At 34.6% G+C, this 24,570-nt stretch overlaps 6 non-coding genes across 6 annotated transcripts; all 6 read left to right on the top strand.

Annotated features, from left to right (window-relative positions):
* Positions 1 to 850: 850 nt before the first annotated feature.
* On the top strand, positions 851 to 924 carry TRNAN-AUU (transfer RNA asparagine (anticodon AUU)). Its single transcript has one exon. It is a non-coding gene; the product is annotated as a tRNA-Asn (tRNA).
* A 4,599-nt stretch (positions 925 to 5,523) lies between these two features.
* Positions 5,524 to 5,597, top strand: TRNAN-AUU (transfer RNA asparagine (anticodon AUU)). Its single transcript has one exon. It is a non-coding gene; the product is annotated as a tRNA-Asn (tRNA).
* A 3,430-nt stretch (positions 5,598 to 9,027) lies between these two features.
* TRNAN-AUU (transfer RNA asparagine (anticodon AUU)) lies at positions 9,028 to 9,101 on the top strand. The gene has a single exon. It is a non-coding gene; the product is annotated as a tRNA-Asn (tRNA).
* Positions 9,102 to 10,193: 1,092 nt separating this feature from the next.
* Positions 10,194 to 10,267, top strand: TRNAN-AUU (transfer RNA asparagine (anticodon AUU)). Its single transcript has one exon. It is a non-coding gene; the product is annotated as a tRNA-Asn (tRNA).
* Positions 10,268 to 19,546: 9,279 nt separating this feature from the next.
* On the top strand, positions 19,547 to 19,620 carry TRNAN-AUU (transfer RNA asparagine (anticodon AUU)). The gene has a single exon. It is a non-coding gene; the product is annotated as a tRNA-Asn (tRNA).
* A 4,595-nt stretch (positions 19,621 to 24,215) lies between these two features.
* Positions 24,216 to 24,289, top strand: TRNAN-AUU (transfer RNA asparagine (anticodon AUU)). The gene has a single exon. It is a non-coding gene; the product is annotated as a tRNA-Asn (tRNA).
* Positions 24,290 to 24,570: the final 281 nt, after the last annotated feature.

Consider the following 24,570-nt stretch of genomic DNA (forward strand, 5'->3'; position numbering starts at 1 on the left):
ATGCTAACAAATTTGTTCTCTGAAAAGTGTCCACAAAGCCAAGTCTCTGATTAACACCTTTGTAAGGATGGTTTTTCACCTATTACTAAATTAAACTTGCTTCATTGGAAAGGCAGCAAGATGCATCCTCATTTCAATGTCTACTGAAATAATACAGGTTGACACCAGGAAACATTAACGCCACTGCATCCTTGCTGCTTTCTCGTGTGGAAGTCTGTTTAATGTGAAAACAAGGTGATATCTAATTAGCACACAGGTAAGGAATTACGAAAATCTTTATTTAAGGGTGAAGATGTTTCTCACAAAATTGTTGCCCCAATGCATCATTGAAATTCAAGCTGGAAAGATGATTTTAATATATCACTTGTACATTTTGTATTGCTCTTCTGGTGACAATGTAGTTTTTTTGTCAATTACCATTTTAATAACAGGGTAAAGAAAATTAAGTGGATTTTTGAAAGAAAACTATACTGTCAATATACTATTAAAACAAATTAAAATGGTAAAAGTTATTGTACTTTAAGTAAAAATAAAAGAGCAAAAATATCAATCCCAGTTTTGATTACTTAAATTAACAAAAAAAATGCATATAGCAAAGGATAGTTTCAATCTGCCTACCTCTGGGTTATGGGTCCAGCATGCTTCCATTGCAGTACTCTGCTGCCCATGTAAGTGCAAGAGATCCTGAAGCACTCACTCATCATGGGAAAGTACCAATGTGTTTATTCGTTGGTTGATGGAAGAAACATCTTACAAAAACTCTCCAGATTATTGATTTTTTAATGTTTTTCTAGGAAACGTTCTAGATGTATGCTTATTAGCCTTTGTCAGGATGGACTTTTTGCAAAGTGTCTCTGTGGCGCAATCGGTTAGTGTGTTTGGCTATTAACCAAAAGGTTGGTGGTTCAATCCCACCCAGGGATGTAATTAACCTTGTGATCAGATTTTGGTGATATTTAAGTAGACAAGTCAAAATTTCAAACCTCCTCTTATGGTGTAGGGTACATGGCCTTCTCTGATGTAATCAGAGTTAGATTTGATTCAGTGATTTTATAAAAAACAGCTAGAAAGCACAATTTAGCAGTGGGTTGCAGAGAAAAAAAATATGCTGGCAGAAAAATCCAATCGAGTGATTAAACAGCTCATCATTTTCTGGCTTTATTTTTATGCTAACAAATTTGTTCTCTGAAAAGTGTCCACAAAGCCAAGTCTCTGATTAACACCTTTGTAAGGATGGTTTTTCACCTATTACTAAATTAAACTTGCTTCATTGGAAAGGCAGCAAGATGCATCCTCATTTCAATGTCTACTGAAATAATACAAGTTGACACCAGGAAACATTAACGCCACTGCATCCTTGCTGCTTTCTCATGTGGAAGTCTGTTTAATGTGAAAACAAGGTGATATATAATTAGCACACAGGTAAGGAATTAAGAAAATCTTTATTTAAGGGTGAAGATGTTTCTCACAAAATTGTTGACCCAATGCATCATTGAAATTCAAGCTGGAAAGATGATTTTAATATATCACTTGTACATTTTGTATTGCTCTTCTGGTGACAATGTAGTTTGTTTTTGTCAATTACCATTTTAATAATAGGGTAAAGAAAATTAAGTGGATTTTTGAAAGAAAACAATACTGTCAATATACTATTAAAACAAATTAAAATGGTAAAAGTTATTGTACTTTAAGTAAAAATAAAAGAGACAAAATATCAATCCCAGTTTTGGATTACTTTAATTAACAAAAAAAAATGCATATAGCAGAGGATAGTTTCAATCTGCTTACCTCTGGGTTATGGGCCCAGCATGCTTCCATTGCAGTACTCTGCTGCACATGTAAGTTCAAGAGATCCTGAAGCACTCACTCATCATGGGAAAGTACCAATGTGTTTCTTCGTTGGTTGATGGAAGAAACATCTTACAAAAACTCTCCAGATTATTGACTTTTTAAAGTTTTTCTAGGAAACGTTTTAGATGAATGCTTATTAGCCTTTGTCAGTATGGACTTTTGCAAAGTGTCTCTGTGGCGCAATCAGTTAGTATGTACGGCTATTAACCAAAAGGTTGGTGGTTCAATCCCACCCAGGGACCTAATTGACCTTGTTATCAGATTTTGGTGATCTTTAAGTAGACAAGTCAAAATTTCAAACCCCCTGTTATGGTGTAGGGTACCTGGCCTTCTCTGATGTAATCAGAGTTAGATTTGATTCAGTGATTTTATAAAAACAGCTAGGAAGCACAATTTAGCAGTGGGTTGCAGAGAAAAAAAATATGCTGGCAGAAAAATCCAATTGAGTGATTAAACAGCTCTTTATTTTCTGGCTTTATTTTTATGCTAACAAATTTGTTCTCTGAAAAGTGTCCACAAAGCCAAGTCTCTGATTAACACCTTTGTAAGGATGGTTTTTCACCTATTACTAAATTAAACTTGCTTCATTGGAAAGGCAGCAAGATGCATCCTCATTTCAATGTCTACTGAAATAATACAGGTTGACACCAGGAAACATTAACGCCACTGCATCCTTGCTGCTTTCTCATGTGGAAGTCTGTTTAATGTGAAAACAAGGTGATATCTAATTAGCACACAGGTAAGGAATTAAGAAAATCTTTATTTAAGGGTGAAGGTGTTTCTCACAAAATCGTTGCCCCAATGCATCATTGAAATTCAAGCTGGAAAGATGATTTTAATATATCACTTGTACATTTTGTATTGCTCTTCTGGTGACAATGTAGTTTGTTTTTGTCAATTACCATTTTAATAATAGGGTAAAGAAAATTAAGTGGATTTTTGAAAGAAAACAATACTGTCAATATACTATTAAAACAAATTAAAATGGTAAAAGTTATTGTACTTTAAGTAAAAATAAAAGAGCCAAAATATCAATCCCAGTTTTGGATTACTTTAATTAACAAACAAAAAAATGCATATAGCAGAGGATAGTTTCAATCTGCCTACCTCTGGGTTATGGGCCCAGCATGCTTCCATTGCTGTACTCTGCTGCACATGTAAGTGCAAGAGATCCTGAAGCACTCACTCATCATGGGAAAGTACCAATGTGTTTCTTCGTTGGTTGATAGAAGAAACATCTTACAAAAACTCCAGATTATTGACTTTTTTAAGTTTTTCTAGGAAACGTTTTAGATGAATGCTTATTAGCATTTGTCAGTATGTACTTTTAGCAAAGTGTCTCTGTGGCGCAATCAGTTAATGTGTACGGCTATTAACCAAAAGGTTGGTGGATCAATCCCACCCAGGGACGTAATTGACCTTGTTATCAGATTTTGGTGATCTTTAAGTAGACAAGTCAAATTTCATACCCCCTGTTATGGTGTAGGGTACCTGGCCTTCTCTGATGTAATCAGAGTTAGATTTGATTCAGTGATTTTATAAAAACATCTAGGAAGCACAATTTAGCAGTGGGTTGCAGAGAAAAAGAAATATGCTGGCAAAAAAACCAAATTGCGTGATTAAACAGCTCTTCATTTTCTGGCTTTATTTTTATGCTAACAAATTTGTTCTCTGAAAAGTGTCCACAAAGCCAAGTCTCTGATTAACACCTTTGTAAGGATGGTTTTTCACCTATTACTAAATTAAACTTGCTTCATTGGAAAGGCAGCAAGATGCATCCTCATTTCAATGTCTACTGAAATAATACAAGTTGACACCAGGAAACATTAACGCCACTGCATCCTTGCTGCTTTCTCATGTGGAAGTCTGTTTAATATGAAAACAAGGTGATATCTAATTAGCACACAGGTAAGGAATTAAGAAAATCTTTATTTAAGGGTGAAGATGTTTCTCACAAAATCGTTGCCCCAATGCATCATTGAAATTCAAGCTGGAAAGATGATTTTAATATATCACTTGTACATTTTGTATTGCTCTTCTGGTGACAATGTAGTTTGTTTTTGTCAATTACCATTTTAATAATAGGGTAAAGAAAATGAAGTGGATTTTTGAAAGAAAACAATACTGTCAATATACTATTAAAACAAATTAAAATGGTAAAAGTTATTGTACTTTAAGTAAAAATAAAAGAGACAAAATATCAATCCCAGTTTTGGATTACTTTAATTAACAAAAAAAATGCATATAGCAGAGGATAGTTTCAATCTGCCTACCTCTGGGTTATGGGCCCAGCATGCTTCCATTGCAGTACTCTGCTGCACATGTAAGTGCAAGAGATCCTGAAGCACTCACTCATCATGGGAAAGTACCAATGTGTTTCTTCGTTGGTTGATGGAAGAAACATCTTACAAAAACTCTCCAGATTATTGACTTTTTAAAGTTTTTCTAGGAAACGTTTTAGATGAATGCTTATTAGCCTTTGTCAGTATGGACTTTTGCAAAGTGTCTCTGTGGCGCAATCAGTTAGTTTGTACGGCTATTAACCATAAGGTTGGTGGTTCAATCCCACCCAGGGACCTAATTGACCTTGTTATCAGATTTTGGTGATCTTTAAGTAGACAAGTCAAAATTTCAAACTCCCTGTTATGGTGTAGGGTACCTGGCCTTCTCTGATGTAATCAGAGTTAGATTTGATTCAGTGATTTCATAAAAACAGCTAGGAAGCACAATTTAGCAGTGGGTTGCAGAGAAAAAAAATATGCTGGCAGAAAAATCCAATCGAGTGATTAAACAGCTCTTCATTTTCTGGCTTTATTTTTATGCTAACAAATTTGTTCTCTGAAAAGTGTCCACAAAGCCAAGTCTCTGATTAACACCTTTGTAAGGATGGTTTTTCACCTATTACTAAATTAAACTTGCTTCATTGGAAAGGCAGCAAGATGCATCCTCATTTCAATGTCTACTGAAATAATACAAGTTGACACCAGGAAACATTAACGCCACTGCATCCTTGCTGCTTTCTCATGTGGAAGTCTGTTTAATGTGAAAACAAGGTGATATATAATTAGCACACAGGTAAGGAATTAAGAAAATCTTTATTTAAGGGTGAAGATGTTTCTCACAAAATTGTTGACCCAATGCATCATTGAAATTCAAGCTGGAAAGATGATTTTAATATATCACTTGTACATTTTGTATTGCTCTTCTGGTGACAATGTAGTTTGTTTTTGTCAATTACCATTTTAATAATAGGGTAAAGAAAATGAAGTGGATTTTTGAAAGAAAACAATACTGTCAATATACTATTAAAACAAATTAAAATGGTAAAAGTTATTGTACTTTAAGTAAAAATAAAAGAGACAAAATATCAATCCCAGTTTTGGATTACTTTAATTAACAAAAAAAAATGCATATAGCAGAGGATAGTTTCAATCTGCTTACCTCTGGGTTATGGGCCCAGCATGCTTCCATTGCAGTACTCTGCTGCACATGTAAGTTCAAGAGATCCTGAAGCACGCACTCATCATGGGAAAGTACCAATGTGTTTCTTCGTTGGTTGATGGAAGAAACATCTTACAAAAACTCTCCAGATTATTGATTTTTTAATGTTTTTCTAGGAAACGTTCTAGATGTATGCTTATTAGCCTTTGTCAGGATGTACTTTTGCAAAGTGTCTCTGTGGCGCAATCGGTTAGTGTGTTTGGCTATTAACCAAAAGGTTGGTGGTTCAATCCCACCCAGGGATGTAATTAACCTTGTGATCAGATTTTGGTGATATTTAAGTAGACAAGTCAAAATTTCAAACCTCCTCTTATGGTGTAGGGTACATGGCCTTCTCTGATGTAATCAGAGTTAGATTTGATTCAGTGATTTTATAAAAAACAGCTAGGAAGCACAATTTAGCAGTGGGTTGCAGAGAAAAAAAATATGCTGGCAGAAAAATCCAATTGAGTGATTAAACAGCTCTTTATTTTCTGGCTTTATTTTTATGCTAACAAATTTGTTCTCTGAAAAGTGTCCACAAAGCCAAGTCTCTGATTAACACCTTTGTAAGGATGGTTTTTCACCTATTACTAAATTAAACTTGCTTCATTGGAAAGGCAGCAAGATGCATCCTCATTTCAATGTCTACTGAAATAATACAGGTTGACACCAGGAAACATTAACGCCACTGCATCCTTGCTGCTTTCTCATGTGGAAGTCTGTTTAATGTGAAAACAAGGTGATATCTAATTAGCACACAGGTAAGGAATTAAGAAAATCTTTATTTAAGGGTGAAGGTGTTTCTCACAAAATCGTTGCCCCAATGCATCATTGAAATTCAAGCTGGAAAGATGATTTTAATATATCACTTGTACATTTTGTATTGCTCTTCTGGTGACAATGTAGTTTGTTTTTGTCAATTACCATTTTAATAATAGGGTAAAGAAAATTAAGTGGATTTTTGAAAGAAAACAATACTGTCAATATACTATTAAAACAAATTAAAATGGTAAAAGTTATTGTACTTTAAGTAAAAATAAAAGAGCCAAAATATCAATCCCAGTTTTGGATTACTTTAATTAACAAACAAAAAAATGCATATAGCAGAGGATAGTTTCAATCTGCCTACCTCTGGGTTATGGGCCCAGCATGCTTCCATTGCTGTACTCTGCTGCACATGTAAGTGCAAGAGATCCTGAAGCACTCACTCATCATGGGAAAGTACCAATGTGTTTCTTCGTTGGTTGATAGAAGAAACATCTTACAAAAACTCTCCAGATTATTGACTTTTTTAAGTTTTTCTAGGAAACGTTTTAGATGAATGCTTATTAGCATTTGTCAGTATGTACTTTTAGCAAAGTGTCTCTGTGGCGCAATCAGTTAGTGTGTACGGCTATTAACCAAAAGGTTGGTGGTTCAATCCCACCCAGGGACGTAATTGACCTTGTTATCAGATTTTGGTGATCTTTAAGTAGACAAGTCAAATTTCATACCCCCTGTTATGGTGTAGGGTACCTGGCCTTCTCTGATGTAATCAGAGTTAGATTTGATTCAGTGATTTTATAAAAACATCTAGGAAGCACAATTTAGCAGTGGGTTGCAGAAAAAAAGAAATATGCTGGCAAAAAAACCAAATTGCGTGATTAAACAGCTCTTCATTTTCTGGCTTTATTTTTATGCTAACAAATTTGTTCTCTGAAAAGTGTCCACAAAGCCAAGTCTCTGATTAACACCTTTGTAAGGATGGTTTTTCACCTATTACTAAATTAAACTTGCTTCATTGGAAAGGCAGCAAGATGCATCCTCATTTCAATGTCTACTGAAATAATACAAGTTGACACCAGGAAACATTAACGCCACTGCATCCTTGCTGCTTTCTCATGTGGAAGTCTGTTTAATATGAAAACAAGGTGATATCTAATTAGCACACAGGTAAGGAATTAAGAAAATCTTTATTTAAGGGTGAAGATGTTTCTCACAAAATCGTTGCCCCAATGCATCATTTAAATTCAAGCTGGAAAGATGATTTTAATATATCACTTGTACATTTTGTATTGCTCTTCTGGTGACAATGTAGTTTGTTTTTGTCAATTACCATTTTAATAATAGGGTAAAGAAAATGAAGTGGATTTTTGAAAGAAAACAATACTGTCAATATACTATTAAAACAAATTAAAATGGTAAAAGTTATTGTACTTTAAGTAAAAATAAAAGAGACAAAATATCAATCCCAGTTTTGGATTACTTTAATTAACAAAAAAAATGCATATAGCAGAGGATAGTTTCAATCTGCCTACCTCTGGGTTATGGGCCCAGCATGCTTCCATTGCAGTACTCTGCTGCACATGTAAGTGCAAGAGATCCTGAAGCACTCACTCATCATGGGAAAGTACCAATGTGTTTCTTCGTTGGTTGATGGAAGAAACATCTTACAAAAACTCTCCAGATTATTGACTTTTTAAAGTTTTTCTAGGAAACGTTTTAGATGAATGCTTATTAGCCTTTGTCAGTATGGACTTTTGCAAAGTGTCTCTGTGGCGCAATCAGTTAGTTTGTACGGCTATTAACCATAAGGTTGGTGGTTCAATCCCACCCAGGGACCTAATTGACCTTGTTATCAGATTTTGGTGATCTTTAAGTAGACAAGTCAAAATTTCAAACTCCCTGTTATGGTGTAGGGTACCTGGCCTTCTCTGATGTAATCAGAGTTAGATTTGATTCAGTGATTTCATAAAAACAGCTAGGAAGCACAATTTAGCAGTGGGTTGCAGAGAAAAAAAATATGCTGGCAGAAAAATCCAATCGAGTGATTAAACAGCTCTTCATTTTCTGGCTTTATTTTTATGCTAACAAATTTGTTCTCTGAAAAGTGTCCACAAAGCCAAGTCTCTGATTAACACCTTTGTAAGGATGGTTTTTCACCTATTACTAAATTAAACTTGCTTCATTGGAAAGGCAGCAAGATGCATCCTCATTTCAATGTCTACTGAAATAATACAGGTTGACACCAGGAAACATTAACGCCACTGCATCCTTGCTGCTTTCTCATGTGGAAGTCTGTTTAATATGAAAACAAGGTGATATCTAATTAGCACACAGGTAAGGAATTAAGAAAATCTTTATTTAAGGGTGAAGATGTTTCTCACAAAATCGTTGCCCCAATGCATCATTGAAATTCAAGCTGGAAAGATGATTTTAATATATCACTTGTACATTTTGTATTGCTCTTCTGGTGACAATGTAGTTTTTTTGTCAATTACCATTTTAATAACAGGGTAAAGAAAATTAAGTGGATTTTTGAAAGAAAACTATACTGTCAATATACTATTAAAACAAATTAAAATGGTAAAAGTTATTGTACTTTAAGTAAAAATAAAAGAGCAAAAATATCAATCCCAGTTTTGATTACTTAAATTAACAAAAAAAATGCATATAGCAAAGGATAGTTTCAATCTGCCTACCTCTGGGTTATGGGTCCAGCATGCTTCCATTGCAGTACTCTGCTGCCCATGTAAGTGCAAGAGATCCTGAAGCACTCACTCATCATGGGAAAGTACCAATGTGTTTATTCGTTGGTTGATGGAAGAAACATCTTACAAAAACTCTCCAGATTATTGATTTTTTAATGTTTTTCTAGGAAACGTTCTAGATGTATGCTTATTAGCCTTTGTCAGTATGTACTTTTTGCAAAGTGTCTCTGTGGCGCAATCGGTTAGTGTGTTTGGCTATTAACCAAAAGGTTGGTGGTTCAATCCCACCCAGGGACGTAATTAACCTTGTGATCAGATTTTGGTGATATTTAAGTAGACAAGTCAAAATTTCAAACCTCCTCTTATGGTGTAGGGTACATGGCCTTCTCTGATGTAATCAGAGTTAGATTTGATTCAGTGATTTTATAAAAAACAGCTAGGAAGCACAATTTAGCAGTGGGTTGCAGAGAAAAAAAATATGCTGGCAGAAAAATCCAATTGAGTGATTAAACAGCTCTTCATTTTCTGGCTTTATTTTTATGCTAACAAATTTGTTCTCTGAAAAGTGTCCACAAAGCCAAGTCTCTGATTAACACCTTTGTAAGGATGGTTTTTCACCTATTACTAAATTAAACTTGCTTCATTGGAAAGGCAGCAAGATGCATCCTCATTTCAATGTCTACTGAAATAATACAAGTTGACACCAGGAAACATTAACGCCACTGCATCCTTGCTGCTTTCTCATGTGGAAGTCTGTTTAATGTGAAAACAAGGTGATATCTAAATAGCACACAGGTAAGGAATTTAGAAAATCTTTATTTAAGGGTGAAGATGTTTCTCACAAAATCGTTGCCCCAATGCATCATTGAAATTCAAGCTGGAAAGATGATTTTAATATATCACTTGTACATTTTGTATTGCTCTTCTGGTGACAATGTAGTTTTTTTGTCAATTACCATTTTAATAACAGGGTAAAGAAAATTAAGTGGATTTTTGAAAGAAAACTATACTGTCAATATACTATTAAAACAAATTAAAATGGTAAAAGTTATTGTACTTTAAGTAAAAATAAAAGAGCAAAAATATCAATCCCAGTTTTGATTACTTAAATTAACAAAAAAAATGCATATAGCAAAGGATAGTTTCAATCTGCCTACCTCTGGGTTATGGGTCCAGCATGCTTCCATTGCAGTACTCTGCTGCCCATGTAAGTGCAAGAGATCCTGAAGCACTCACTCATCAAGGGAAAGTACCAATGTGTTTATTCGTTGGTTGATGGAAGAAACATCTTACAAAAACTCTCCAGATTATTGATTTTTTAATGTTTTTCTAGGAAACGTTCTAGATGTATGCTTATTAGCCTTTGTCAGTATGTACTTTTTGCAAAGTGTCTCTGTGGCGCAATCGGTTAGTGTGTTTGGCTATTAACCAAAAGGTTGGTGGTTCAATCCCACCCAGGGACGTAATTAACCTTGTGATCAGATTTTGGTGATATTTAAGTAGACAAGTCAAAATTTCAAACCTCCTCTTATGGTGTAGGGTACATGGCCTTCTCTGATGTAATCAGAGTTAGATTTGATTCAGTGATTTTATAAAAAACAGCTAGGAAGCACAATTTAGCAGTGGGTTGCAGAGAAAAAAAATATGCTGGCAGAAAAATCCAATTGAGTGATTAAACAGCTCTTCATTTTCTGGCTTTATTTTTATGCTAACAAATTTGTTCTCTGAAAAGTGTCCACAAAGCCAAGTCTCTGATTAACACCTTTGTAAGGATGGTTTTTCACCTATTACTAAATTAAACTTGCTTCATTGGAAAGGCAGCAAGATGCATCCTCATTTCAATGTCTACTGAAATAATACAAGTTGACACCAGGAAACATTAACGCCACTGCATCCTTGCTGCTTTCTCATGTGGAAGTCTGTTTAATGTGAAAACAAGGTGATATCTAATTAGCACACAGGTAAGGAATTAAGAAAATCTTTATTTAAGGGTGAAGATGTTTCTCACAAAATCGTTGCCCCAATGCATCATTGAAATTCAAGCTGGAAAGATGATTTTAATATATCACTTGTACATTTTGTATTGCTCTTCTGGTGACAATGTAGTTTGTTTTTGTCAATTACCATTTAATAATAGGGTAAAGAAAATTAAGTGGATTTTTGAAAGACAACAATACTGTCAATATACTATTAAAACAAATTAAAATGGTAAAAGTTATTGTACTTTAAGTAAAAATAAAAGAGCCAAAATATCAATCCCAGTTTTGGATTACTTTAATTAACAAAAAAAAAAAGCATACAGCAGAGGATAGTTTCAATCTGCCTACCTCTGGGTTATGGGTCCAGCATGCTTCCATTGCTGTACTCTGCTGCACATGTAAGTGCAAGAGATCCTGAAGCACTCACTCATCACGGGAAAGTACCAATGTGTTTCTTCGTTGGTTGATGGAAGAAACATCTTACAAAAATTCTCCAGATTATTGACTTTTTAAAGTTTTGCTAGGAAACGTTTTAGATGAATGCTTATTAGCCTTTGTCAGTATGGACTTTTGCAAAGTGTCTCTGTGGCGCAATCAGTTAGTATGTACGGCTATTAACCAAAAGGTTGGTGGTTCAATCCCACCCAGGGACCTAATTGACCTTGTTATCAGATTTTGGTGATCTTTAAGTAGACAAGTCAAAATTTCAAACCCCCTGTTATGGTGTAGGGTACTTGGCCTTCTCTGATGTAAACAGAGTTAGATTTGATTCAGTGATTTTATAAAAACATCTAGGAAGCACAATTTAGCAGTGGGTTGCAGAGAAAAAAAATATGCTGGCAGAAAAATCCAATTGAGTGATTAAACAGCTCTTTATTTTCTGGCTTTATTTTTATGCTAACAAATTTGTTCTCTGAAAAGTGTCCACAAAGCCAAGTCTCTGATTAACACCTTTGTAAGGATGGTTTTTCACCTATTACTAAATTAAACTTGCTTCATTGGAAAGGCAGCAAGATGCATCCTCATTTTAATGTCTACTGAAATAATACAGGTTGACACCAGGAAACATTAACGCCACTGCATCCTTGCTGCTTTCTCATGTGGAAGTCTGTTTAATATGAAAACAAGGTGATATCTAATTAGCACACAGGTAAGGAATTAAGAAAATCTTTATTTAAGGGTGAAGATGTTTCTCACAAAATCGTTGCCCCAATGCATCATTGAAATTCAAGCTGGAAAGATGATTTTAATATATCACTTGTACATTTTGTATTGCTCTTCTGGTGACAATGTAGTTTGTTTTTGTCAATTACCATTTTAATAATAGGGTAAAGAAAATGAAGTGGATTTTTGAAAGAAAACAATACTGTCAATATACTATTAAAACAAATTAAAATGGTAAAAGTTATTGTACTTTAAGTAAAAATAAAAGAGACAAAATATCAATCCCAGTTTTGGATTACTTTAATTAACAAAAAAAAAATGCATATAGCAGAAGATAGTTTCAATCTGCTTACCTCTGGGTTATGGGTCCAGCATGCTTCCATTGCAGTACTCTGCTGCACATGTAAGTTCAAGAGATCCTGAAGCACTCACTCATCATGGGAAAGTACCAATGTGTTTCTTCGTTGGTTGATGGAAGAAACATCTTACAAAAACTCTCCAGATTATTGACTTTTTAAAGTTTTTCTAGGAAACGTTTTAGATGAATGCTTATTAGCCTTTGTCAGTATGGACTTTTGCAAAGTGTCTCTGTGGCGCAATCAGTTAGTATGTATGGCTATTAACCAAAAGGTTGGTGGTTCAATCCCACCCAGGGACCTAATTGACCTTGTTATCAGATTTTGGTGATCTTTAAGTAGACAAGTCAAAATTTCAAACCCCCTGTTATGGTGTAGGGTACCTGGCCTTCTCTGATGTAATCAGAGTTAGATTTGATTCAGTGATTTTATAAAAACAGCTAGGAAGCACAATTTAGCAGTGGGTTGCAGAGAAAAAAAATATGCTGTCAGAAAAATCCAATTGAGTGATTAAACAGCTCTTTATTTTCTGGCTTTATTTTTATGCTAACAAATTTGTTCTCTGAAAAGTGTCCACAAAGCCTAGTCTCTGATTAACACCTTTGTAAGGATGGTTTTTCACCTATTACTAAATTAAACTTGCTTCATTGGAAAGGCAGCAAGATGCATCCTCATTTCAATGTTTACTGAAATAATACAGGTTGACACCAGGAAACATTAACGCCACTGCATCCTTGCTGCTTTCTCATGTGGAAGTCTGTTTAATGTGAAAACAAGGTGATATCTAATTAGCACACAGGTAAGGAATTAAGAAAATCTTTATTTAAGGGTGAAGGTGTTTCTCACAAAATCGTTGCCCCAATGCATCATTGAAATTCAAGCTGGAAAGATGATTTTAATATATCACTTGTACATTTTGTATTGCTCTTCTGGTGACAATGTAGTTTGTTTTTGTCAATTACCATTTTAATAATAGGGTAAAGAAAATTAAGTGGATTTTTGAAAGAAAACAATACTGTCAATATACTATTAAAACAAATTAAAATGGTAAAAGTTATTGTACTTTAAGTAAAAATAAAAGAGCCAAAATATCAATCCCAGTTTTGGATTACTTTAATTAACAAACAAAAAAATGCATATAGCAGAGGATAGTTTCAATCTGCCTACCTCTGGGTTATGGGCCCAGCATGCTTCCATTGCTGTACTCTGCTGCACATGTAAGTGCAAGAGATCCTGAAGCACTCACTCATCATGGGAAAGTACCAATGTGTTTCTTCGTTGGTTGATAGAAGAAACATCTTACAAAAACTCTCCAGATTATTGACTTTTTTAAGTTTTTCTAGGAAACGTTTTAGATGAATGCTTATTAGCATTTGTCAGTATGTACTTTTAGCAAAGTGTCTCTGTGGCGCAATCAGTTAGTGTGTACGGCTATTAACCAAAAGGTTGGTGGTTCAATCCCACCCAGGGACGTAATTGACCTTGTTATCAGATTTTGGTGATCTTTAAGTAGACAAGTCAAATTTCATACCCCCTGTTATGGTGTAGGGTACCTGGCCTTCTCTGATGTAATCAGAGTTAGATTTGATTCAGTGATTTTATAAAAACATCTAGGAAGCACAATTTAGCAGTGGGTTGCAGAGAAAAAGAAATATGCTGGCAAAAAAACCAAATTGCGTGATTAAACAGCTCTTCATTTTCTGGCTTTATTTTTATGCTAACAAATTTGTTCTCTGAAAAGTGTCCACAAAGCCAAGTCTCTGATTAACACCTTTGTAGGGATGGTTTTTCACCTATTACTAAATTAAACTTGCTTCATTGGAAAGGCAGCAAGATGTATCCTCATTTCAATGTCTACAGAAATAATACAGGTTGACACCAGGAAACATTAATGCCACTGCACCCTTGCTGCTTTCTCATGTGGAAGTCTGTTTAATGTGAAAACAAGGTGATATCTAATTAGCACACAGGTAAGGAATTAAGAAAATCTTTATTTAAGGGTGAAGATGTTTCTCACAAAATCGTTGCCCCAATGCATCATTGAAATTCAAGCTGGAAAGATGATTTTAATATATCACTTGTACATTTTGTATTGCTCTTCTGGTGACAATGTAGTTTGTTTTTGTCAATTACCATTTTAATAATAGGGTAAAGAAAATGAAGTGGATTTTTGAAAGAAAACAATACTGTCAATATACTATTAAAACAAATTAAAATGGTAAAAGTTATTGTACTTTAAGTAAAAATAAAAGAGACAAAATATCAATCCCAGTTTTGGATTACTTTAATTAACAAAAAAAAATGCATATAGCAGAGGATAGTTTCAATCTGCCTACCTCTGGGTTATGGGCCCAGCATGCTTCCATTGTAGTACTCTGCTGCACATGTAAGTGCAAGAGATCCTGAAGCACTCACTCATCATGGGAAAGTACCAATGTGTTTCTTCGTTGGTTGATGGAAGAAACATCTTACAAAAACTCTCCAGATTATTGACTTTTTAAAGTTTTTCTAGGAAACGTTTTAGATGAATGCTTATTAGCCTTTGTCAGTATAGACTTTTGCAAAGTGTCTCTGTGGCGCAATCAGTTAGTATGTACGGCTATTAACCATAAGGTTGGTGGTTCAATCCCACCCAGGGACCTAATTGACCTTGTTATCAGATTTTGGTGATCTTTAAGTAGACAAGTCAAAATTTCAAACCCCCTGTTATGGTGTAGGGTACCTGGCCTTCTCTGATGTAATCAGAGTTAGATTTGATTCAGTGATTTTATAAAAACAGCTAGGAAGCACAATTTAGCAGTGGGTTGCAGAGAAAAAAAATATGCTGGCAGAAAAATCCAATTGAGTGATTAAATAGCTCTTCATTTTCTGGCTTTATTTTTATGCTAACAAATTTGTTCTCTGAAAAGTGTCCACAAAGCCAAGTCTCTGATTAACACCTTTGTAAGGATGGTTTTTCACCTATTACTAAATTAAACTTGCTTCATTGGAAAGGCAGCAAGATGCATCCTCATTTCAATGTCTACTGAAATAATACAGGTTGACACCAGGAAACATTAACGCCACTGCATCCTTGCTGCTTTCTCATGTGGAAGTCTGTTTAATATGAAAACAAGGTGATATCTAATTAGCACACAGGTAAGGAATTAAGAAAATCTTTATTTAAGGGTGAAGATGTTTCTCACAAAATCGTTGCCCCAATGCATCATTGAAATTCAAGCTGGAAAGATGATTTTAATATATCACTTGTACATTTTGTATTGCTCTTCTGGTGACAATGTAGTTTGTTTTTGTCAATTACCATTTTAATAATAGGGTAAAGAAAATGAAGTGGATTTTTGAAAGAAAACAATACTGTCAATATACTATTAAAACAAATTAAAATGGTAAAAGTTATTGTACTTTAAGTAAAAATAAAAGAGACAAAATATCAATCCCAGTTTTGGATTACTTTAATTAACAAAAAAAAAATGCATATAGCAGAGGATAGTTTCAATCTGCTTACCTCTGGGTTATGGGCCCAGCATGCTTCCATTGCAGTACTCTGCTGCACATGTAAGTTCAAGAGATCCTGAAGCACTCACTCATCATGGGAAAGTACCAATGTGTTTCTTCGTTGGTTGATGGAAGAAACATCTTACAAAAACTCTCCAGATTATTGACTTTTTAAAGTTTTTCTAGGAAACGTTTTAGATGAATGCTTATTAGCCTTTGTCAGTATGGACTTTTGCAAAGTGTCTCTGTGGCGCAATCAGTTAGTATGTACGGCTATTAACCAAAAGGTTGGTGGTTCAATCCCACCCAGGGACCTAATTGACCTTGTTATCAGATTTTGGTGATCTTTAAGTAGACAAGTCAAAATTTCAAACCCCCTGTTATGGTGTAGGGTACCTGGCCTTCTCTGATGTAATCAGAGTTAGATTTGATTCAGTGATTTTATAAAAACAGCTAGGAAGCACAATTTAGCAGTGGGTTGCAGAGAAAAAAAATATGCTGGCAGAAAAATCCAATTGAGTGATTAAACAGCTCTTTATTTTCTGGCTTTATTTTTATGCTAACAAATTTGTTCTCTGAAAAGTGTCCACAAAGCCAAGTCTCTGATTAACACCTTTGTAAGGATGGTTTTTCACCTATTACTAAATTAAACTTGCTTCATTGGAAAGGCAGCAAGATGCATCCTCATTTCAATGTTTACTGAAATAATACAGGTTGACACCAGGAAACATTAACGCCACTGCATCCTTGCTGCTTTCTCATGTGGAAGTCTGTTTAATGTGAAAACAAGGTGATATCTAATTAGCACACAGGTAAGGAATTAAGAAAATCTTTATTTAAGGGTGAAGGTGTTTCTCACAAAATCGTTGCCCCAATGCATCATTGAAATTCAAGCTGGAAAGATGATTTTAATATATCACTTGTACATTTTGTATTGCTCTTCTGGTGACAATGTAGTTTGTTTTTGTCAATTACCATTTTAATAATAGGGTAAAGAAAATTAAGTGGATTTTTGAAAGAAAACAATACTGTCAATATACTATTAAAACAAATTAAAATGGTAAAAGTTATTGTACTTTAAGTAAAAATAAAAGAGCCAAAATATCAATCCCAGTTTTGGATTACTTTAATTAACAAACAAAAAAATGCATATAGCAGAGGATAGTTTCAATCTGCCTACCTCTGGGTTATGGGCCCAGCATGCTTCCATTGCTGTACTCTGCTGCACATGTAAGTGCAAGAGATTCTGAAGCACTCACTCATCATGGGAAAGTACCAATGTGTTTCTTCGTTGGTTGATAGAAGAAACATCTTACAAAAACTCTCCAGATTATTGACTTTTTTAAGTTTTTCTAGGAAACGTTTTAGATGAATGCTTATTAGCATTTGTCAGTATGTACTTTTAGCAAAGTGTCTCTGTGGCGCAATCAGTTAGTGTGTACGGCTATTAACCAAAAGGTTGGTGGTTCAATCCCACCCAGGGACGTAATTGACCTTGTTATCAGATTTTGGTGATCTTTAAGTAGACAAGTCAAATTTCATACCCCCTGTTATGGTGTAGGGTACCTGGCCTTCTCTGATGTAATCAGAGTTAGATTTGATTCAGTGATTTTATAAAAACATCTAGGAAGCACAATTTAGCAGTGGGTTGCAGAGAAAAAGAAATATGCTGGCAAAAAAACCAAATTGCGTGATTAAACAGCTCTTCATTTTCTGGCTTTATTTTTATGCTAACAAATTTGTTCTCTGAAAAGTGTCCACAAAGCCAAGTCTCTGATTAACACCTTTGTAGGGATGGTTTTTCACCTATTACTAAATTAAACTTGCTTCATTGGAAAGGCAGCAAGATGTATCCTCATTTCAATGTCTACAGAAATAATACAGGTTGACACCAGGAAACATTAATGCCACTGCACCCTTGCTGCTTTCTCATGTGGAAGTCTGTTTAATGTGAAAACAAGGTGATATCTAATTAGCACACAGGTAAGGAATTAAGAAAATCTTTATTTAAGGGTGAAGATGTTTCTCACAAAATCGTTGCCCCAATGCATCATTGAAATTCAAGCTGGAAAGATGATTTTAATATATCACTTGTACATTTTGTATTGCTCTTCTGGTGACAATGTAGTTTGTTTTTGTCAATTACCATTTTAATAATAGGATAAAGAAAATGAAGTGGATTTTTGAAAGAAAACAATACTGTCAATATACTATTAAAACAAATTAAAATGGTAAAAGTTATTGTACTTTAAGTAAAAATAAAAGAGACAAAATATCAATCCCAGTTTTGGATTACTTTAATTAACAAAAAAAAATGCATATAGCAGAGGATAGTTTCAATCTGCCTACCTCTGGGTTATGGGCCCAGCATGCTTCCATTGTAGTACTCTGCTGCACATGTAAGTGCAAGAGATCCTGAAGCACTCACTCATCATGGGAAAGTACCAATGTGTTTCTTCGTTGGTTGATGGAAGAAACATCTTACAAAAACTCTCCAGATTATTGACTTTTTAAAGTTTTTCTAGGAAACGTTTTAGATGAATGCTTATTAGCCTTTGTCAGTATGGACTTTTGCAAAGTGTCTCTGTGGCGCAATCAGTTAGTATGTACGGCTATTAACCATAAGGTTGGTGGTTCAATCCCACCCAGGGACCTAATTGACCTTGTTATCAGATTTTGGTGATCTTTAAGTAGACAAGTCAAAATTTCAAACCCCCTGTTATGGTGTAGGGTACCTGGCCTTCTCTGATGTAATCAGAGTTAGATTTTATTCAGTGATTTTATAAAAACAGCTAGGAAGCACAATTTAGCAGTGGGTTGCAGAGAAAAAAAATATGCTGGCAGAAAAATCCAATTGAGTGATTAAATAGCTCTTCATTTTCTGGCTTTATTTTTATGCTAACAAATTTGTTCTCTGAAAAGTGTCCACAAAGCCAAGTCTCTGATTAACACCTTTGTAAGGATGGTTTTTCACCTATTACTAAATTAAACTTGCTTCATTGGAAAGGCAGCAAGATGCATCCTCATTTCAATGTCTACTGAAATAATACAAGTTGACACCAGGAAACATTAACGCCACTGCATCCTTGCTGCTTTCTCATGTGGAAGTCTGTTTAATATGAAAACAAGGTGATATCTAATTAGCACACAGGTAAGGAATTAAGAAAATCTTTATTTAAGGGTGAAGATGTTTCTCACAAAATCGTTGCCCCAATGCATCATTGAAATTCAAGCTGGAAAGATGATTTTAATATATCACTTGTACATTTTGTATTGCTCTTCTGGTGACAATGTAGTTTGTTTTTGTCAATTACCATTTTAATAATAGGGTAAAGAAAATGAAGTGGATTTTTGAAAGAAAACAATACTGTCAATATACTATTAAAACAAATTAAAATGGTAAAAGTTATTGTACTTTAAGTAAAAATAAAAGAGCAATAATATCAATCCCAGTTTTGGATTACTTTAATTAACAAAAAAAATGCATATAGCAGAGGATAGTTTCAATCTGCCTACCTCTGGGTTATGGGCCCAGCATGCTTCCATTGCAGTACTCTGCTGCCCATGTAAGTGCAAGAGATCCTGAAGCACTCACTCATCATGGGAAAGTACCAATGTGTTTATTCGTTGGTTGATGGAAGAAACATCTTACAAAAACTCTCCAGATTATTGATTTTTTAATGTTTTTCTAGGAAACGTTCTAGATGTATGCTTATTAGCCTTTGTCAGTATGTACTTTTTGCAAAGTGTCTCTGTGGCGCAATCGGTTAGTGTGTTTGGCTATTAACCAAAAGGTTGGTGGTTCAATCCCACCCAGGGACGTAATTAACCTTGTGATCAGATTTTGGTGATATTTAAGTAGACAAGTCAAAATTTCAAACCTCCTCTTATGGTGTAGGGTACATGGCCTTCTCTGATGTAATCAGAGTTAGATTTGATTCAGTGATTTTATAAAAAACAGCTAGGAAGCACAATTTAGCAGTGGGTTGCAGAGAAAAAAAATATGCTGGCAGAAAAATCCAATTGAGTGATTAAACAGCTCTTCATTTTCTGGCTTTATTTTTATGCTAACAAATTTGTTCTCTGAAAAGTGTCCACAAAGCCAAGTCTCTGATTAACACCTTTGTAAGGATGGTTTTTCACCTATTACTAAATTAAACTTGCTTCATTGGAAAGGCAGCAAGATGCATCCTCATTTCAATGTCTACTGAAATAATACAAGTTGACACCAGGAAACATTAACGCCACTGCATCCTTGCTGCTTTCTCATGTGGAAGTCTGTTTAATGTGAAAACAAGGTGATATCTAATTAGCACACAGGTAAGGAATTAATAAAATCTTTATTTAAGGGTGAAGATGTTTCTCACAAAATCGTTGCCCCAATGCATCATTGAAATTCAAGCTGGAAAGATGATTTTAATATATCACTTGTACATTTTGTATTGCTCTTCTGGTGACAATGTAGTTTGTTTTTGTCAATTACCATTTAATAATAGGGTAAAGAAAATTAAGTGGATTTTTGAAAGACAACAATACTGTCAATATACTATTAAAACAAATTAAAATGGTAAAAGTTATTGTACTTTAAGTAAAAATAAAAGAGCCAAAATATCAATCCCAGTTTTGGATTACTTTAATTAACAACAAAAAAAGCATACAGCAGAAGATAGTTTCAATCTGTCTACCTCTGGGTTATGGGTCCAGCATGCTTCCATTGCTGTACTCTGCTGCACATGTAAGTGCAAGAGATCCTGAAGCACTCACTCATCACGGGAAAGTACCAATGTGTTTCTTCGTTGGTTGATGGAAGAAACATCTTACAAAAACTCTCCAGATTATTGACTTTTTAAAGTTTTGCTAGGAAACGTTTTAGATGAATGCTTATTAGCCTTTGTCAGTATGGACTTTTGCAAAGTGTCTCTGTGGCGCAATCAGTTAGTATGTACGGCTATTAACCAAAAGGTTGGTGGTTCAATCCCACCCAGGGACCTAATTGACCTTGTTATCAGATTTTGGTGATCTTTAAGTAGACAAGTCAAAATTTCAAACCCCCTGTTATGGTGTAGGGTACTTGGCCTTCTCTGATGTAATCAGAGTTAGATTTGATTCAGTGATTTTATAAAAACAGCTAGGAAGCACAATTTAGCAGTGGGTTGCAGAGAAAAAAAACATGCTGGCAGAAAAATCCAATTGAGTGATTAAACAGCTCTTTATTTTCTGGCTTTATTTTTATGCTAACAAATTTGTTCTCTGAAAAGTGTCCACAAAGCCAAGTCTCTGATTAACACCTTTGTAAGGATGGTTTTTCACCTATTACTAAATTAAACTTGCTTCATTGGAAAGGCAGCAAGATGCATCCTCATTTCAATGTCTACTGAAATAATACAGGTTGACACCAGGAAACATTAACGCCACTGCATCCTTGCTGCTTTCTCATGTGGAAGTCTGTTTAATATGAAAACAAGGTGATATCTAATTAGCACACAGGTAAGGAATTAAGAAAATCTTTATTTAAGGGTGAAGATGTTTCTCACAAAATCGTTGCCCCAATGCATCATTGAAATTCAAGCTGGAAAGATGATTTTAATATATCACTTGTACATTTTGTATTGCTCTTCTGGTGACAATGTAGTTTGTTTTTGTCAATTACCATTTTAATAATAGGGTAAAGAAAATGAAGTGGATTTTTGAAAGAAAACAATACTGTCAATATACTATTAAAACAAATTAAAATGGTAAAAGTTATTGTACTTTAAGTAAAAATAAAAGAGCCAAAATATCAATCCCAGTTTTGGATTACTTTAATTAACAAAAAAAAATGCATATAGCAGAGGATAGTTTCAATCTGCCTACCTCTGGGTTATGGGCCCAGCATGCTTCCATTGCAGTACTCTGCTGCACATGTAAGTGCAAGAGATCCTGAAGCACTCACTCATCATGGGAAAGTACCAATGTGTTTCTTCGTTGGTTGATGGAAGAAACATCTTACAAAAACTCTCCAGATTATTGACTTTTTAAAGTTTTTCTAGGAAACGTTTTAGATGAATGCTTATTAGCCTTTGTCAGTATGAACTTTTGCAAAGTGTCTCTGTGGCGCAATCAGTTAGTATGTACGGCTATTAACTAAAAGGTTGGTGGTTCAATCCCACCCAGGGACCTAATTGACCTTGTTATCAGATTTTGGTGATCTTTAAGTAGACAAGTCAAATTTCATACCCCCTGTTATGGTGTAGGGTACCTGGCCTTCTCTGATGTAATCAGAGTTAGATTTGATTCAGTGATTTTATAAAAACATCTAGGAAGCACAATTTAGCAGTGGGTTGCAGAGAAAAAGAAATATGCTGGCAAAAAAATCAAATTGCGTGATTAAACAGCTCTTTATTTTCTGGCTTTATTTTTATGCTAACAAATTTGTTCTCTGAAAAGTGTCCACAAAGCCAAGTCTCTGATTAACACCTTTGTAGGGATGGTTTTTCACCTATTACTAAATTAAACTTGCTTCATTGGAAAGGCAGCAAGATGCATCCTCATTTCAATGTCTACTGAAATAATACAGGTTGACACCAGGAAACATTAACGCCACTGCATCCTTGCTGCTTTCTCATGTGGAAGTCTGTTTAATGTGAAAACAAGGTGATATCTAATTAGCACACAGGTAAGGAATTAAGAAAATCTTTATTTAAGGGTGAAGATGTTTCTCACAAAATTGTTGACCCAATGCATCATTGAAATTCAAGCTGGAAAGATGATTTTAATATATCACTTGTACATTTTGTATTGCTCTTCTGGTGACAATGTAGTTTTTTTTGTCAATTACCATTTTAATAATAGGGTAAAGAAAATTAAGTGGATTTTTGAAAGAAAACTATACTGTCAATATACTATTAAAACAAATTAAAATGGTAAAAGTTATTGTACTTTAAGTAAATATAAAAGAGCAAAAATATCAATCCCAGTTTTGATTACTTAAATTAACAAAAAAAAATGCATATAGCAAAGGATAGTTTCAATCTGCCTACCTCTGGGTTATGGGTCCAGCATGCTTCCATTGCAGTACTCTGCTGCACATGTAAGTGCAAGAGATCCTGAAGCACTCACTCATCATGGGAAAGTACCAATGTGTTTATTCATTGGTTGATGGAAGAAACATCTTACAAAAACTCTCCAGATTATTGATTTTTTAATGTTTTTCTAGGAAACGTTCTAGATGTATGCTTATTAGCCTTTGTCAGTATGTACTGTTTGCAAAGTGTCTCGGTGGCGCAATCGGTTAGTGTGTTCGGCTATTAACCAAAAGGTTGGTGGTTCAATCCCACCCAGGGACATAATTGACCTTGTGATCACATTTTGGTGATATTTAAGTAGACAAGTCAAAATTTCAAACCCCCTCTTATTGTGTAGGGTACCTGGCCTTCTCTGATGTAATCAGAGTTAGATTTGATTCAGTGATTTTATAAAAAACAGCTAGGAAGCACAATTTAGCAGTGGGTTGCAGAGAAAAAAAATATGCTGGCAGAAAAATCCAATTGAGTGATTAAACAGCTCTTCATTTTCTGGCTTTATTTTTATGCTAACAAATTTGTTCTCTGAAAAGTGTCCACAAAGCCAAGTCTCTGATTAACACCTTTGTAAGGATGGTTTTTCACCTATTACTAAATTAAACTTGCTTCATTGGAAAGGCAGCAAGATGCATCCTCATTTCAATGTCTACTGAAATAATACAGGTTGACACCAGGAAACATAAACGCCACTGCATCCTTGCTGCTTTCTCATGTGGAAGTCTGTTTAATGTGAAAACAAGGTGATATCTAATTAGCACACAGGTAAGGAATTACGAAAATCTTTATTTAAGGGTGAAGATGTTTCTCACAAAATTGTTGCCCCAATGCATCATTGAAATTCAAGCTGGAAAGATGATTTTAATATATCACTTGTACATTTTGTATTGCTCTTCTGGTGACAATGTAGTTTTTTTGTCAATTACCATTTTAATAACAGGGTAAAGAAAATTAAGTGGATTTTTGAAAGAAAACTATACTGTCAATATACTATTAAAACAAATTAAAATGGTAAAAGTTTTTGTACTTTAAGTAAAAATAAAAGAGCAAAAATATCAATCCCAGTTTTGATTACTTAAATTAACAAAAAAAATGCATATAGCAAAGGATAGTTTCAATCTGCCTACCTCTGGGTTATGGGTCCAGCATGCTTCCATTGCAGTACTCTGCTGCCCATGTCAGTGCAAGAGATCCTGAAGCACTCACTCATCATGGGAAAGTACCAATGTGTTTATTCGTTGGTTGATGGAAGAAACATCTTACAAAAACTCTCCAGATTATTGATTTTTTAATGTTTTTCTAGGAAACGTTCTAGATGTATGCTTATTAGCCTTTGTCAGTATGTACTTTTTGCAAAGTGTCTCTGTGGCGCAATCGGTTAGTGTGTTTGGCTATTAACCAAAAGGTTGGTGGTTCAATCCCACCCAGGGACGTAATTAACCTTGTGATCAGATTTTGGTGATATTTAAGTAGACAAGTCAAAATTTCAAACCCCGTGTGATGGTGTAGGGTACCTGGCCTTCTTTGATGTAATCAGAGTTAGATTTGATTCAGTGATTTTATAAAAACAGCTAGGAAGCACAATTTAGCAGTGGGTTGCAGAGAAAAAAAATATGCTGGCAGAAAAATCCAATTGAGTGATTAAACAGCTCTTTATTTTCTGGCTTTATTTTTATGCTAACAAATTTGTTCTCTGAAAAGTGTCCACAAAGCC

Source organism: Pseudophryne corroboree, unplaced genomic scaffold (assembly GCF_028390025.1).
Source record: "Pseudophryne corroboree isolate aPseCor3 unplaced genomic scaffold, aPseCor3.hap2 scaffold_192, whole genome shotgun sequence".
In the NCBI taxonomy this organism is placed as follows: Eukaryota; Metazoa; Chordata; class Amphibia; order Anura; family Myobatrachidae; genus Pseudophryne; species Pseudophryne corroboree.